At 41.6% G+C, this 15,909-nt stretch overlaps 1 long non-coding RNA gene across 1 annotated transcript; it reads left to right on the forward strand.

Moving 5' to 3' along the window:
- The first annotated feature begins 8,519 nt into the window (after positions 1-8,519).
- Positions 8,520-15,668, forward strand: LOC144366178 (uncharacterized). The gene is made up of 3 exons (XR_013425101.1): positions 8,520-8,659; positions 14,707-15,081; positions 15,544-15,668. It is a non-coding gene; the product is annotated as an uncharacterized LOC144366178 (long non-coding RNA).
- The last annotated feature ends 241 nt before the right edge of the window (positions 15,669-15,909 follow it).

The following is a 15,909-nucleotide window of genomic DNA, read 5'->3' on the forward strand; positions in this document are numbered from 1 at the left end:
AAAGGAAGGGAAAAAGTGTAAGATGAATGTTCTCTTTTCTGACAGCATTAAACTCTAGGGTTGAGGCAGTAGCTTGGTGGTAGAGTGCTTGTTTAGCATGCAGGAGGCACTAGGTTCAATCCCCAGCACCACCAATAATTAAATAACTAACTAACTAACTAAATAAATAAATAAAGTCACCCTTTATTCTGGTGAGTTTTCTAATGTGTAACAAAAAATATGTCTTTTGTAAACTAAGTGTTAAATTTCACAATGCATGGTTAGGTAGAACCAATTTCCATTGTCAAACCTGATGTTAAAATGTAGCCATTGTGAGCTGGCCCAATAGGTATAGCATTGTCCACATGTGGGCAGTAATGCAGACCCCGACCTGGTCATAACCCCACCTGTATTCCTCTTTTGTCTTCAGACTTCCAAGCATAATGCTGTTGTGTCCTTAGTGATCCAATTGTAACTATAGACCTTCCCTTTGCCTTCCACAATATTAAATTAGCCAATTGTGTGGATCTTGACCTGAGCTCCTGTCAGAGCAAGGGGCAGTGTTGCATTAGGGACTAAAAACAGGTGGATTTCCTTCCCGCCCAGGTATGCTTGCTTGCCAGATCTTGTTCAGTAGCATGCTTCTCTGCTGAAGTAATATTTGCCTTACCCAGCTGCCTCCGAGTGCATGTGTGATTCCTCAGAACAGCCTGGTATTTCTAACAGAAGGAAGGAAAAAAGACAGAACATGATGAAGGAAATATTGATTATTTTTTTAAAGCAGTACTTATGTCTTTCTAAGAGCCTTGACCCAATCAGTGATTTAATTCCCTGATAGGGATTAACTGAGTGGTAACTGAAGTGGTGGGGTGTGGCTGGATTAGGTGGGAATTGGGGCATGGCTGTGGGTATACATTTGTATCTGGCCAATGGAGACTCTCTCTCTCTGCTTCCTGATCAACATGTAAGCTGCTTCCCTCTGCTGCACTCTCCCTCCATGAAGTTCTGCCTCACTTAGGGCCCAGAGGAGTTAGCCGGCCTTCTATGGACTAAGACCTCTGAATCCATGAGCCCTCAAATAAACTTTTCCTCCCATATAGTTGTACTGGTCAGATTCTAAATTTAGTCACAGCAGTGAAAAGGCTGACTAAAATAAGTACCAGGCAGTCTTCGTTGCTAAAGTATTTAGCATTTTGATGGGGATTGCATTGAATCTCTGAAGTGCCTTTGGTGGTACGCTCATGTTTATTTTGTAATCCACTATTTTGCTGAATGTATTTATTAGTTCTAACAATCTTCTGGTGGAACTTTTTGGGATCTTCTCAGTTGAGATAATCTCACTCACAAGCAGTGATGATTTGTCTTCTTTCTTTCCTATTTATTTCTCTTGCTTAATTACTCTGGCTAGAATTTCTAGCACCATACTGAATAAGAATTATAGAGTGTGCAATACATCCTAGTGTGCAATACATCATAGATTTTAGAGGAATGCTTCCATTTTTCTCCATTCATTGTGATGTTGTATTTGTGTTTGTTGTACATGGCCTTTATGATGTTGAGGTGGGTTCCTTCTGTCCCCACTTTTTCCAGTATTTTTGTCATGAATGGGAGCTGGATTTTGTCAAAGGCTAACTTCCATTTTCTCAATCTCACCTAAATTACCTATCACCAATGACTGCCTGTCTTTAATTCTTGGTTCATTCCCCTCTCTAATTTTAGCCACTTCTTACTACTATTAAAAAAAAAAATGGTGATGACCACTCTTGCTGCTTTGAGCTGAAATGGGGGGATATGGGGTGGGGCAGGCAGTTTGGAATTCCCTTTGGGAAATCAGGTTGGTTGAGGGGTCTGTGGGAAAAGTCTGGTTTGGGAAGAACAGGTTGCAAAGTCAGCTGGGGGTGGGTGCTTCCATGAGAGAAACAAAACAACGTGAGTACTGAAATGAGATTAATGACAGAGTAAGTGTTACAGCATCTGGAACATGTCAATGAATATCATGAAGAATAGAAATCAATAACCTCTCATCAGGAGGTGTAAGAACTGACAAGCTTTCCCCATAATAAGGCTAGATAGACAGGACAAGCCCTTATTTGGGAATGTACATCTTTAAAATTGACAGAGTTATAAGAAATGTAAACACAACATTGAAGCTACTTAATGTCATCTGATTTTTATAGAATGTCTTTTTATTGGCATGACCTCTGTGTTTAATGGAGATCCCTTTATTTCTGTTACTTAAGGGCTAGATAATCATACGAGCAAATATTAAATAAGCCTACCTCTGTTGGCTATTAGACAGATCTGTAGGCTTTACAATGAGTAAAAATTTCTGTTGGACACCGTGGTGCATGCCTGTAATCCCAGTGGCTCAGGAGGCTGAGATAGGAGAATCTCAAGTTCAAAGTCAGCCTCGGCAACAGGGAGGCACTGAGCAACTGTCTCTAAATAAAATACAAAATAGAGCTGGGGGTGTGGCTCAGTGGTTGAGTGCCCCTGAGTTCACTCCCACACCCCCAACACCCCCTCCCCCGCATTAAAAAAAAAAAAACTTCTGACTTGATAGTTGTCAGGCACACTTTTCCAGGAATCTCTTTTTTGTAGCCTCCAGTCTTACTTATTCTTGGTGTGGCTAATACAGGTGTACATGTTAAGGTACTTTAAAGTAACTATTGTGGCTGGGGGTATAACACAGTTTGTAGAGTGCTTGCCTTTCATATAGGAAGGTTCTGGGTTCAATCCCCAGCACCACAAAAAGAAAATAAAAGTAACCATTGTTTCTTCTTTTAAATGCCCAGGGACTAGTGTGCTTTGGTCTTAACTGTTTTGCTACATAGTTGACCTTTTTCCCATCTGTTGTTAAGCATTAGCTGAGTTCCCACAAGGGTCATTCTCCGGGAACTTGAGAGCAGCTTCTTAGTTCTTTTATCTGCTGGGTGTTAGTTTCTCCATGATGAGGTGCCTTCCATTGGAAGCATCAGGGATATCTCTCTTCTCTAATGACCCTCTTTTTTGCAGCAAGTGCATTGGTTGGCTTTTTGTTTTTTTGTAGGTCTCAGTGACCACCCTCTCCATTGGGAAGTCATGTGGCCCAGAGTTGCAAAGCTCTTGGAGAAATTCCCTAGTTTTAAGCTGAGTCAAATATTGGTGTTCCTGGCCCTGTTACTTTAACCTTAATCATTAAGCCTTAGTCTTAAACATCCAGCAAGCCCATCTCACCAGTCTTAAAGTAACAGTGCTTGGCTTTAACTTTAATGCTTATAACTTCACAGTCATTTTACCCTTTTTACTTAATTAGGGTCTGTATTAGTACTGGAAGTTAGCATTATATACTATCTGTCTATAGATGATGGCTTAATATCTCAAACTACTTAGGTTGTTATATTGAAAGTTGTACTTCTGTAAGGCACTAATAGATAATAGTTAAAGTTTCTAAGGAAAATTCAAAATGAAATTAACAAGAGAAAAACATGTTTAGTTTGTACATGATCTTGAATCTTGACTGAGTTATATATTATATCCCATTTTTGAGATACCAGTTATCTTAACAACAAAAGTCAATCTTTTGAACACAATTTTAAATGAACTTGAGTCTGGCCTAGTTTGGAGTAATTCTAACATGCAGTAAGATGGGAGGCAGAGCCTTATCTCTGGTATGGTGGAGGTCTTCACAAGTCTTGGGTAAAGTGTTCTAGTTCTGAAGCTGATCTTTGCCTTTTAAATATCATTTTATGAGGTTTACATACATTGTTTCCTAAGTCTATATGAATGAAAGCTAACACAGTGTGACATTACATCTAAAATATGAATCAAAGAAAGGCTAAGAGAGCTTTTAACTTTTTTGTGGGAAAATGGCAAAATGCTTTTATGTTTCAAAATATTAACTTTGAAGTAGATCAGGCTCTCATTATCTATGAAAAATACATTTAAATTTTTTACCCCAGGGTAAAAAGTAACAAAGAAATTTATATATAAATATATATCTATATATATATATATATATCTTAGTTATAACAGGTCAAGTTACAGAACATTAAATGATATAAATGAATCCCCAACAAAATTTGCTATACTTATAAGTCTAAAATAACTATTACAGACAACTTTAGTTTAGAGAACATCAGTTTGATAAAATGGTATTTTAAACCTTCTACTTTAAAGACTTGTATACTTGGAAGATATGAACCCATTCAATATACAAATAAGAGTAGTAGCACCACAATTACATTGATGTTTTTCCTATCAACCAAGTTTAGCTTTTAAAGAATAACCTAGTCTCTATAATATAGTACAATATATCAAAATAACCGTTGTTGTTTAATAGGAATTGTATAGACCCTAATTCTTTTGAGGATAGTTGCTTTGAAGAATAAAACTTAACAGACACAATGTTAAGAGTTAATTAATTTCTCTTAATTTAAAAAATTCTTGTCATTTCAACACATAGATTAAACTTTGGTCTATGTCAGTACATTGATATTTGACCTTAGTGAAAACCCTGAATAGCATTAACTGATTGTGTTATTTATATACAACCAACTTAGTTTTGCATAAACTTTTAAAAAATTCCCTGAATTTTAAAATTCACACAGACCTTTTTATCACATACTGTGATCCTCTAGCTGTTGTCTCTTTCCAAGCTGTTGACCCATTTTTAAAATAAATACTCTAAAATCCTTGTAAATTTCTGAATTTAGAGAAATAACTTCATTTTAACAAGCTGAAATACTTTTTTATTTACAGTATTCTAATTGAAATGTGGTTGAAACTTGGACTCTTGGTATATAGAATTATACCTGTTGGGACTTTTGACTCTTAATAACCTTGATTTCAGTTCTATACAAAGCAAGTTATACCTTTTTTTTAAATTTACCAATTTATGAAAACACCAATGTTTAAGTATGTAACCCTACGGAACTCAAGGAGTTAAGAGTACTTTATGTTATTTAGTAGTTAGCATTTTAACTTTGTAAAATAATTAGATACCTGTAATAAACACATTTATGATTAATCCTATATAAGTCAAATCCAATTTAATCATTTTTAAAACCCAAGATATTGGACAAGTATATTAAACAGCATCAATCAGCCATCTCTTTCTTGTTGGAGAAAAAATAGTAGAATCAATAGATATTAGACATTTTATAGACATCATCATTTTATTAGCTGTTTGACACCCCCCACCCCCCTAGAATCTTGTGAGGCAGTAACTTTTAAGAGATCTTTACTTTCATTTTTTGACCTGATTTAAATTAAACTTTTTAAATTGTAGGAATTAAATGTAACTGAATTCATTTTCTTTTTGTTTTTCATTTTAATTTATCTATATGCCAATTTTGATACCAAATACATGGACATAACAATAAACCAGTGTACACACATGCACTAAATAAACAAAAGCCTTGTAGCTATTTAAAACCTCTTAGATTGAGAGCTGACCCTTGCAAATCACCCTCTGAACAAAGCAAGATTTAAAAAAATCTCTATAGTTGAATGATAATAGGACTGATCAGGAAAACGTATTAACCTAGTTGTGCAGGACCAAAATGTGAATTTCACCATAAAATGAGGAGGTCAAAAATATAGAATTAAAAAAAAAATACAAGAGTCCTAGAACAAGTGATAGAGCTGTGCCTGGTAAGACATTATTTTTTATTACTTTTTTCCCTTTTTTTTTTTTTGTTTGATGCTGGAGATTGAACCCTCTTGTGAGGCAAGCACTCTACCAACTGAGCTATATCCATCCACAGCCTATTTTTTATTACTTTGAGGATAAAGTTTCTATCTCAAGCTCCTAACTGAGATATGCCATTGGTTGTCTATTATGTGACTATTTCTAGAATTATTTCTCCTCTTGTCAGTGACAAGCAGGTTAAATTTTGTTCCATAGGTAAGCTCAGGACAGGGACTTAAAGTAAGGCCACTTTTTAAGATCTTCAAGGCTTCCAAAGCTGGCTTACATCTCAGAATGGGAGTAGACTTTTTGGTAATAGGCTGTCCAGACACCCATCACAGAGGAAAGAGGTCGGGTAAGAGGTGAGTATACAAAATCTGGCACCAGTGTCCAGGAGGAAACTGACCTCTCCACTTCCTATGGAGCTCATGCGTGGTGATAGGAGTTGGGGGGGGGGTGGGGCATTGGAATCCACCAAGGGCCTAGTCAGGCCTGTGTGGAAGAGTCTGGCCTCGAATGACATTCGTTTCTCCAGTGATGACCTTGACATTTAGGACAGGGCTTCAGAAGTGGCTGTTTTGCCTATCCACAACAAAAACAAGTGCCTTTTGTGGCTCAGGGTGCGTTCCATTTTATTTTTTCTTTCTTGTCCAGGTAGCTCACTCCTCTTAGGACTGTGACCAGTTCTTCGGCCTTTTTCTTGTCTCTATGTTCTTTCCTTCTTATTCTGACCTTTGTTGTAAAAGACGGAAGTTGCAAGCCAGAGGTTATCATCTAAGGATGAACCAGGGCCATATGCCAATTTTTGTAATTTCCTCTAAATGTCTGGAGCCAACTAAATGACAAATGTATCCTTTTGATACATTTTTGGCCCTGTATGAATTTAGAATTCAGGGTGGTGTATTTTCTTATTGCCTCCCTGAGTCTCTCCATGAAAATAGAAGGACTTTCCTGAGGGCCTTGTACAATATTATTTACCTTGGAGTGGCTAATGGGCTTTGTTTGGTTTCCTGAGGGTATTGATGATTAACGTTTGGAAATGACTAATATTCCGGGCATTCTGCTCATCACTCAGATCCCAGTCAAGATGATTCTGGGACCACCTGTGCTCAAGAATGATGATTAGTTTGTGCTGCTGGGGCATGTGAGCAAGAAGGAGGCCATTCCCTGTTCTTTAGCTACTTTTAGGGTACCTCCTTCTCACTGGAGGTTAAAGTTTGGTTAAGTAATAACATTACTTAACCAAATAGTGGGGCCAGGGTATGGAGGACAGGAGGACTGCTGATATTGCTAACGGATATCAGCAGGAGATGGGCGTTTAGGGGGTCCCCCTGATTTCTCTCCCTCAGTAGGTGATTCCTTAGGCCTTCTCCTCTCGTGGCAGCAATTACTGAGGCAAGGCCTGGCAGTATAAGAAAATGAGGCACTTTTTCTTGATTGTCTGTGGGTCCAACTTATCTTAGTTTTTCAGTATGCAGGCTAGTGGTGAACCTGGCTCCCTCCTACCTGGGTCCTTGGAGACCTCGATCCATGAGCTTCTGGCAGTCCGGCACATCACCTCTCCTCACCTGGATCTGCCAATCCTAATGGTGGCTGGATTGGCAGGTGCTAAAGTTCTCAGTTGCCCTGTGCCAGACACTCAGGAAAATTCAGACTTAAAGGCATTTTACTGATCTCCCTGCCACTATAAATTTTCCAAGTATGAAGACCCACAAAAAAAAACAGAAGGGAAAAAAAAAAAAAAACCTGTACACTCCTTTGTTCTGTGGATTAAAGGACTCTCTGGAGGGTAAGGGAACATCTAATGGTTATTAGGCAGAAAATGCCCTTTTCCCGGAAGAGTTTGTTGAAGGGATTGATTTAAAAAAAAAAAAATCACTTTTCTCTTACAGCTTTAAAAAAAAAATACATTGAGCACATGTGAGCACAGCAACAGTAATGGGGAGATCCTAAACAGGCTAGTAAAGGCTTACTATGTAAATAAGGTGGGTGTTTACTAACAGTTCTCACCCTAGAGTCTGAATTTCTAGTGTCTGATCAGTGGCAGCACCCTGGAAGGATCGGGATTTGGGATAGTGTACCTTGGCCCCCAGGGCAGTGAGTGTCATGGTATTTTCCCTCAGGGCCACATTTCAGCAATCACAGCCTGGCTCCCTACATGGGAATGTGTTTACCCCCCTGCAAATAGGGTTTCATTCTGGGCTGTGGGTGAAGCAGACACCTTACCTGAACTGGTTCAAGTGTTTGCATTTCTTTATTTTTAATTGCTTTTATTGCCATGTAACAAATTTGTCATGCACTTAATTGTATTTCCTTGTTGTCTTTCTATTTTCTTGACTGAAAAATGAGTGGACGGAATTAAAGTGTGAGCTGGCCTTGGCCATGTAGCCGCAGGCTCTACCCAAGACATGGATGCCTGCCTGCTTCCTTTCCAGTCTGGCCTGACCTGATCCCACCTCCTCCCAGGCCAGGGTTGGTTGCCTTCACACGGAGTATTTTGCTTCGCACAAGATTTTGACTCTGTGTCCAGGCAGAAGATGCAGAAAGGGTCTCCTGAGAGCAGGAAGACAACAGGGCCTGCTTCGGACAGCCAGGGTCATGTCTGCCTACGTTGAAATGTCCCCCTGGTGGGATAGGTCCCCTTGCAGGGAGGAAACTTTGCCTGAAAGGGGATTTTGCCAAGAACCTGTTCTTCCAGATTCATTTATCCAGGAGTCTGCTACATTTCCTGTCACTCAGGGCCCCAAAGTGTGCATATATGGGCTGGCAGGATAGAGGGGTGTTGTAGAGCCTGAGCAGTCAGCAGGCAGGGGGTGGCAGGGGGTGGCCTTCCACAGTCTCACAGGCCTTCATCTCTCACCCTGCGCAGCTCAGAATCCATCTCCAGGACTGTGTCTTCTCTGCTGTGTGAGGCCCAAGTGGCTCTGGCTCAGATCTGTCTCCCTGTGATTTGCAGGTGCCATGAGATCCATAGGAAGGCTGTCAGGACTCCCCAGAAGGCAGGAAATGGTGAGTATGTGGGGTCAGGACTGCTCAGGTGGGAGATGAGCTGGTCAGAACTGGGTTCCAGCTGTGGCTGGACTCTGTCCTTTCACTGTCCACTCCAGAGTCAGCCAATCCAGACCTGAGGAGATGTTGCTACAGCTCAGCCTTTGACGCCATCAGGCCATGGTGTGGGCTGGTCCCGTTTGGGCTCCCAGTGTGCTGTCTGGTCTGCAGCCACTTTGGCAGAACCCTCTCTTCACAGCTGCACCCCAGCCCTAGTCTCTCAGTGTGCAATGAAGGCGGACCATTTTCAGGGGATACTGTCTCAGGGATGGGGTTTCTTGTTCAAGGTTATTGGTCTAGGGGTCACCATCCCTCCCCCTCCCACATCTTCCACATGTTTGGGAAACAGGGTCTCCCTTTCCTTTCCCCGGCCCAGCCCCTCTTAGCGCTGGCAGTGAACCCCTCAACTTGCACATCTGTCCACATTTCCAGACTCCAACAACTCCTCCAGTTCACAGCATTATCATCTGTTCCCCTCACTACATTCAAGTGGGCACAGTATTTTAATTATCACTTTTTCACTGAATGATGCATGATACTTTCTAAAAAGTTTGTTTCTTATTTGTGAATATCTACCATGAGGGGAAAGATGGAACTCCACTATTAAAACTCTTTGGGTCTTCCTTTATCTTTTCCCAGTACAGACACCTTCATATCTTTGGGCACAGGTTCCTTTTGGATACTTTACAGGGCCTTGTGTCCTGAGCCACTGTCCTGGCCTCTCCTGGGGCTGCCACAAGGTGCCCACAGTGGCCCCGTGTCCTGCAGGTGTGGGGAATTTCATGCCGTGGGTCAGCTCCTCCTAGAGGACAGTCTGAGTTTTGGGGTGTATCCTTTCAGGGGAGCAGCTGGGGGTCGTGGAATTGAGGAATCTCTGTAACAGGCCTCATCTCTCCTGCTGGCTCCTTGGGACATTGTCACTCCTGTTCCCACTTCTTGAAGTCAGGTGGACAGTCGGCCTCTAGATGCTGGTGCTGAGGGGCCAGGTCAGCAGTGATTTCCATCCCCTGTGTTCTCTCACAGTTGTGAAGGATCAAAAACTCTGCCAAAGCTTAAGAACCTCCCATCCCAGTGCAGTGCTGGGCAAACCTGAAAAGCCTCGTAGAGTGGAGTCAGGGTCCAGGTCTCTTGGGAGGGTGATCATGGAACGTTTCAATGAGCAAGACCAGGTGAGAGGGTCCCCAGCTGTCCAGAACCTGACCTGCCCCTTGAGCCTGACATACCTGTGCTCCCTCAGCTCCAGCCCTATCTGTGTTTCTCATTTGGAAATGACCTTATTTACAGATAAATGTAATATCAGAATTCACCGTGATATATTTATAGAGACACATAGCATATTTTGTTCCATTTCTTTCCACAGTTCCTCTCTAAATAAAATATCAAAATAGTTGGAGGAAGTGACTAAGTGGTTATGTGCCCCTGGGTTCAACACCAATTACCAAAAAAAAAAAAAAAAATTGACATTAGAATTATTTGTAGTAAAACATGCCAAGGTGACAAAAACTCTTGCTGAATCTCAGTTTGGATTTCATTATTTTTGGGGACATGTAAACAACATCTGTCACTCTTTGGCTGTGGGTCCCTCCAGAGATGCTAGGACACGGAAAGCACTCGGCTCATTGCTGTGGACCTCCTCCGGGCAGTTCTGGTACCATCCCCGGGGCCTGTGGTTGACTGCCCAGGGGTGCAGCCTTGTCTGTTAGGTTCTGTGATAGTTGCTGTGGGTAAGTGAGTACCTGCTGTCCTCAGCAGGTTGCTTTTCATGGTGATGTGGAGCGTGGCAGCTGTGTCTGAACATCTGTGGGTTCTCTGCAAGTGATCTGTGGTTCAGAAATGTCCCCCCTGGCCAGCACGGCTTACTGGGGTGCTGTCCTCAGTCCTGAGTACAGAGGTTCCACTGGTCCCCTGGGTTCTAACTTGCAGTACCCAAGGTCATCAACAGCAGGTGCCCACTCCTTCTGCTGAGTGACTGAGGCACAGCATCCAGCTAGTGTCCAAACAGTGCCAACATTCCTCAGCTGTGGCCACAATGGCTCAGGCTGGGAGCTGTTTCTCTCTGCTGCTTTAGCCCGGACAACTTTCTGCCTTGACCCACCTCCTGATGTCTCTGTGGACAATGTGGGCACTTCCCCTTCAATTTCTGGGGACTCAGGCACCTTCTCCTCACAGCCTTTGGTGGGTGGCTGCCACAATCTGGGGACCGTCTCTCCATGCCCATGGATTGCCGAGCAGTTTCCTCTGTCATTGACCACAGGTAGTCTGTGGCTAAATCGGTGGGGAGATATTCTTTTTTGGGTCTCATGCAGCTTCCTGCCACTTCTCCCCCCAGTATTGAGGTCAGTTGTGACAGCGATCCTGACGGTTGCCCTTTCCTTTTCTCAGAGGCTGACCCTGCCTTGTTGCTTAGCGGGAGCTCTAGATCATCCTGCCCCAGAGCATGCGTGCTGCTGCCTCTACCCAGGCTCCCCTGGGCGGTCGTTAAGGTGGTAATGCTTTGAGCTCATGATCACTAGGTATATTTCCATTTATTTGTGTCTCATTTCATTTCTTTTAGGAACATATTATAGTTTTCAGTATAAAATCCTCATTCTTGGTTAATACCTAATTTTTTTATTCTTGATATTATTTTTCAATACCTTTCTAAGGTTACTCATTTTCAGTGTATGCAACTGATTATCTGTGAAGGGAGATAATTTTACTTCTTCTTTTCCAATCGGGTGCATCTCTTTCCCACTCTTTTCTCCCTGCATAATTTCCCCTAGCCACTGTTACTATTGCTGCCTTGGAAGGACCTGGTGAAAGGAGCAGATCTCATGTTCCTAGAGAGAGCTTTTCTTGATTTTACCGTTGGACATGATGTCCTCTGTGCTTTTCACATATCGCCTCTGATTATGTTGAATGAATCCCCAGTTTGTTTTTATGGTCAATGAGTGTATTGTCTTCTTCAAATGCTTTTTCTGTATCAATTCAGATGGCTCTGTGTTTTCGTCATGTTGCTAATGCTCTGTCACATCGATCGATTTTCATGTGTCTGCCCATCGTCAACTCCAGGGATACCTGTTTCTTGGAAGCAGTGTATAATTCTTTAAATGTACCTCCAAAAATGCTTTGTTAGTATTTATATCAAGATTTTTTAAAATTTGTTTTTATGTGGTGCTAGGATTGAATCCAGTGCCTCACACTTATGAGGCAAGTGCTCCACCAATGAGCTACAACTCCAGCCCTGAAGATTTTTGCATAGGCACTTATGAAAGACATTCATCTGAACTTTTCTATATACATAATGAGCAGAATTTTGGCCTCAAAGAGTGATACAGGGAGTAGTTCCTCCTCTTCGGTTTTCAAAAAGCATTTGAAGGAGATCTGTAGTGATTGTTGTGAATGTTTGGTATTTCAGAAGTGAACCACTTGGTCCTGGGTTTTCATTTGTTGAGGGTGATCCGTGCTGTCCATCTCAGAACTGTTCGTATTTCCTCCTTCTTCTAAGCATGGCATGTTTCTGGACATCTGTCCACTTCCTCAGTGTTGGTCCATCTGTTGTACCCTTGGGAAGCTGTTAACTGAGGTGTGACACCTACAGCTCCTTCTTCCATGCTGTCGTGATGGAGGTTTTCTGCTGTTGACGCAGTGTCTGGGGGGGTGGGGGGGATTCTGTTGACTGTTGCCTTGGCCTGGGTTCAGGACACGCAGACCTTCCAGAGCCATTCTTCATGAGCAATCCTCAGCCCTCCCTCCTCCCTGATTAGAAAGGAAGGTTAGCGGGGGATGGAGCTAGGTGCTTCTCTTTCCCCAGAAAGTTTGGCTCCTAACATCTTGGGTGAGTCAGCCTTCCGAGATAGTTTTTTCTGAATGCAGGGCTCAGGAAGGATGGAGTTCTCTGGGCATACTGGAAAATGCCATCTTTCTGCCTTGCTATAAGCAGTAATCTTGTGTGTGTGTGTGTGTGTGTGTGTGAAAGAGACAGAGAGAGCTCTTCACTGTAATATACTGACGGTGTTTCTGAAGGAAAAACATTATGAATTTGTAAAAATAAGTCATAAAAATCACTGGGCTGTAGGTCATGGTAAATTTCAGGTAAGAGGAAGTACCACGCAGTGCCAGCTGTCCCCGGTCTCCACTGCTCGCTCCCTGACGGAGGGGTCCTTGTCCTGCACTTGGTGTCAAGCCTCACCTGCTTGGCCTTCTCCTGGGGTTTCCTCTTCCCTGAGAGGGGGTCCTTTCTCCACTCGTGGCTCTCCCCTGCTGTCCCTCCTCCTGTCTGTTTCCTGACCGACGTGCACTTACTCACCTCACTCTGTGCCTGGCTCTCTGAGGTCGTATTATTGCAGGTTTCTCCTGCACTGTTTTTCATCTTCTAATTCCCTTAATTTTAATGTATTTGGTTTTCTCGTTCTTCTCCATTACTGTTTACTCCTCTTAGGTAAAAATGGTTTTTCTGTTCCTCTCAAATCATTTCCTCTAAACTTCTGGGAGTGTTTTGATTTTCTTTGATGTGAGAATTTAGAATTGTGAAATAGGACTGAAACACATTTATGCAATTAGGATTGTCTTGACCCATGTTTCATATTGCTTGTGATTTTTTTTCCCTTCTAGAATACCTGTTATGTCATCAATTGGCATTCCCTATAAGGTCACCCCCTGAAAACTTTCTTGTCTCTTGGTTCCTTTTTCCTGTGTCTGCTAATACGACGCTTCTTGGAGTGTCATAACTGGAAAGACCTAGATGTACAGTCATGTGTCACTTAAATACAGGGTTGCATTCTTGAGCAACATATGTAGGCTGCCTCATGATTGCACAAACATCATTCTCTATTCACATGATCCTGGGTGGCACAGCCTCTTGCACACCTAGGCTCTGTGGAGTTGGTGGTTCCTGGGCTACAAACCTCCACAGCATGTTGTTTTACCAAATACGCAGTTGACAATGCATTAGGTTTGTTATTCCAGTATCACTGCGCACATAAGGAATCCCTTTGCTATAGACACCTGTGTATGTGTTGCCTACGTGACCAAACATGTCTTTGAAGAAAACATTGTTGTGTGGCTCCTGACTGTATATTAGAAAAGTCAGCAGTCTGTGGTTCAGACAATGTTGACAATTGTTACACATTTCTTATGCCTATTAGGCTTGGCAAATTATTTCTTGATCACTATGAAGTCTACTTTGGAGATTTATAAAATTAGGCAAGGCTATCATTTGGAAGAGGTGACCTTTATTCACACTGAGTTATTCCTAAAACACACACATCTTTCCACTTACCCCATTATGCTTTGTTCTTGTTAGAACTATTCGACATTTGTTGTTTATGATTTATTCTTCTTGTGTCCTGGTTGGTTAGACTTGGTCTGGAGTAACCCAGTTGCAGCTAATTTTTCTCAATTCCCAGTGAGCACATTGTTACTACCTGGATTAAATATTGTCTGCCAGGGAAGCTTCTATCTCCTTGAGCACAGGGTTTGTATTTTCACTTGTTTATTTTCAGATGGGTGACCCTTTAAGTTCTAAGGTAACAGTGGAACAAAATAATCAAATTTCTGAAGGAAGGCAGACGTTCATTAAAGATCATGCTGTTTACCTGTGCTCTCAGCACTAGGACTCAGTGTTACTGCTTAGTTTGGTGGGATTACTTAGTTCTCTTTATCAGAAAAAGTCCAACTTTATCAGCAGGCACTTCTAAGTGTAGGTACTCTCAGGATGACGAATGTTAGCTCTTTTCTGCACATGAGATAGAAGGATTTCATTATTCCACGTATTAGACATGCACCCTACAAAGGAATTAAGGGTGACCCAGGAGCATACTGTACTCACTGGACTCCACAATGAGGAGGAGGTTTTTGCTCTGCTGATGCATTTCTGGATAGTCCAGGACTTATATTGGAATCCCTCTGTTTGGCCAATTGAGTACACAAGAATACAAGTTTTTTTTTTGTTTGTTTTTTTTTTTTTTTTTTTTTTTAGAGAGAGAAAGGAGAGAGAGAGAGAGAGAATTTTGATATTTCTTTTTTAGTTTTCCACAGACACAACATCTTTGTTGGTATGTGATGCTGAGGATCGAACCAGGGCCACACGCATGCCAGGCGAGCGCGCTACTGCTTGAGCCACATCCCCAGCCCAAGAATACAAGTTTTGATGACAAAATCATGGAATAAATATTTGGAGATCACAGAAATGTGACAACATCTCACATGATGGGAATAGAGCCCTAATGCTGTCAGTCTCTCCTGGCCTGCACTACACTTTTCTGGAATATTTTAGAATTCAGTGGCCTTTGAGGATGTGGCTGTGAACTTTACACAGGAGGAGTGAGCTCTGCTGGATCCTTCCCAGAAGAATCTCTACAGAGATGTGATGCAGGAAGTCCTTAGCAACCTGGATTCTATACGTAAGGATGATGTTTCGTTACATAATCAAACACTGAGTAATTGGGAGGGTTTTGTTTTTTCTTCATTTTTTAAACCAAGGATTGAATTCAAGGGTGTTCAGCCACCGACCCACATCCTTTTTTTTGTACTATATTTAGAGACAAGGCCTCCATAAGTTGCTGAGGCTGGCTTCGAACTTCAGATCCTTCTTCCTCAGCCTCCCAAGCTGCTGGGATTACAGGCATTGGCCACAAGGCCTGGCAAGTGGGAGTCTTTTTCTCATGGATTTGGAATGTGGAATGGGAGTGCATTGGGGAATATATTGGGCCTAATGTCTTGCACTCTGCCGCATAAATCCCATATTTTTTTTTCCCTTTTTTCTTCATTTTTATTTTTGCATTAGAGTTGTTCATAATATAAATCCCATAATTTATTCTGAAATCATGATGATTTATAATGTTTGTTCTGTGTCTATATTTTAGGAGACAAATGGGAAGATCAGAACACAAATCCCAGGAGAGATCTAAGATAATTTGTGTTCACTAGAGGAAACAGTGTCTTGAGGGAATTGTAACATGTCCTATAATTTTACAACACGAGCATAGAAAACAACCATGATATGAATTACAGTTATTCTCATTTAACCAGAAATATGAATTTTAATGTATGATACATGTTTTCACAAATAATTGATTAATTGACAAAGCTGTAAAATGTTCTCATGATACTACTGTTTTGATATTAGCTCTGAGAATCAGTATTTTCAAACAGTTTGGACATGACAGAAAACATACTTTCCCTGACATTGGTAATAGTGTAAGTGCAACACCAACTCATTAATATAAAAG

The sequence above is a fragment of the Ictidomys tridecemlineatus genome, chromosome 1 (genome assembly GCF_052094955.1).
Source record: "Ictidomys tridecemlineatus isolate mIctTri1 chromosome 1, mIctTri1.hap1, whole genome shotgun sequence".
In the NCBI taxonomy this organism is placed as follows: Eukaryota; Metazoa; Chordata; class Mammalia; order Rodentia; family Sciuridae; genus Ictidomys; species Ictidomys tridecemlineatus.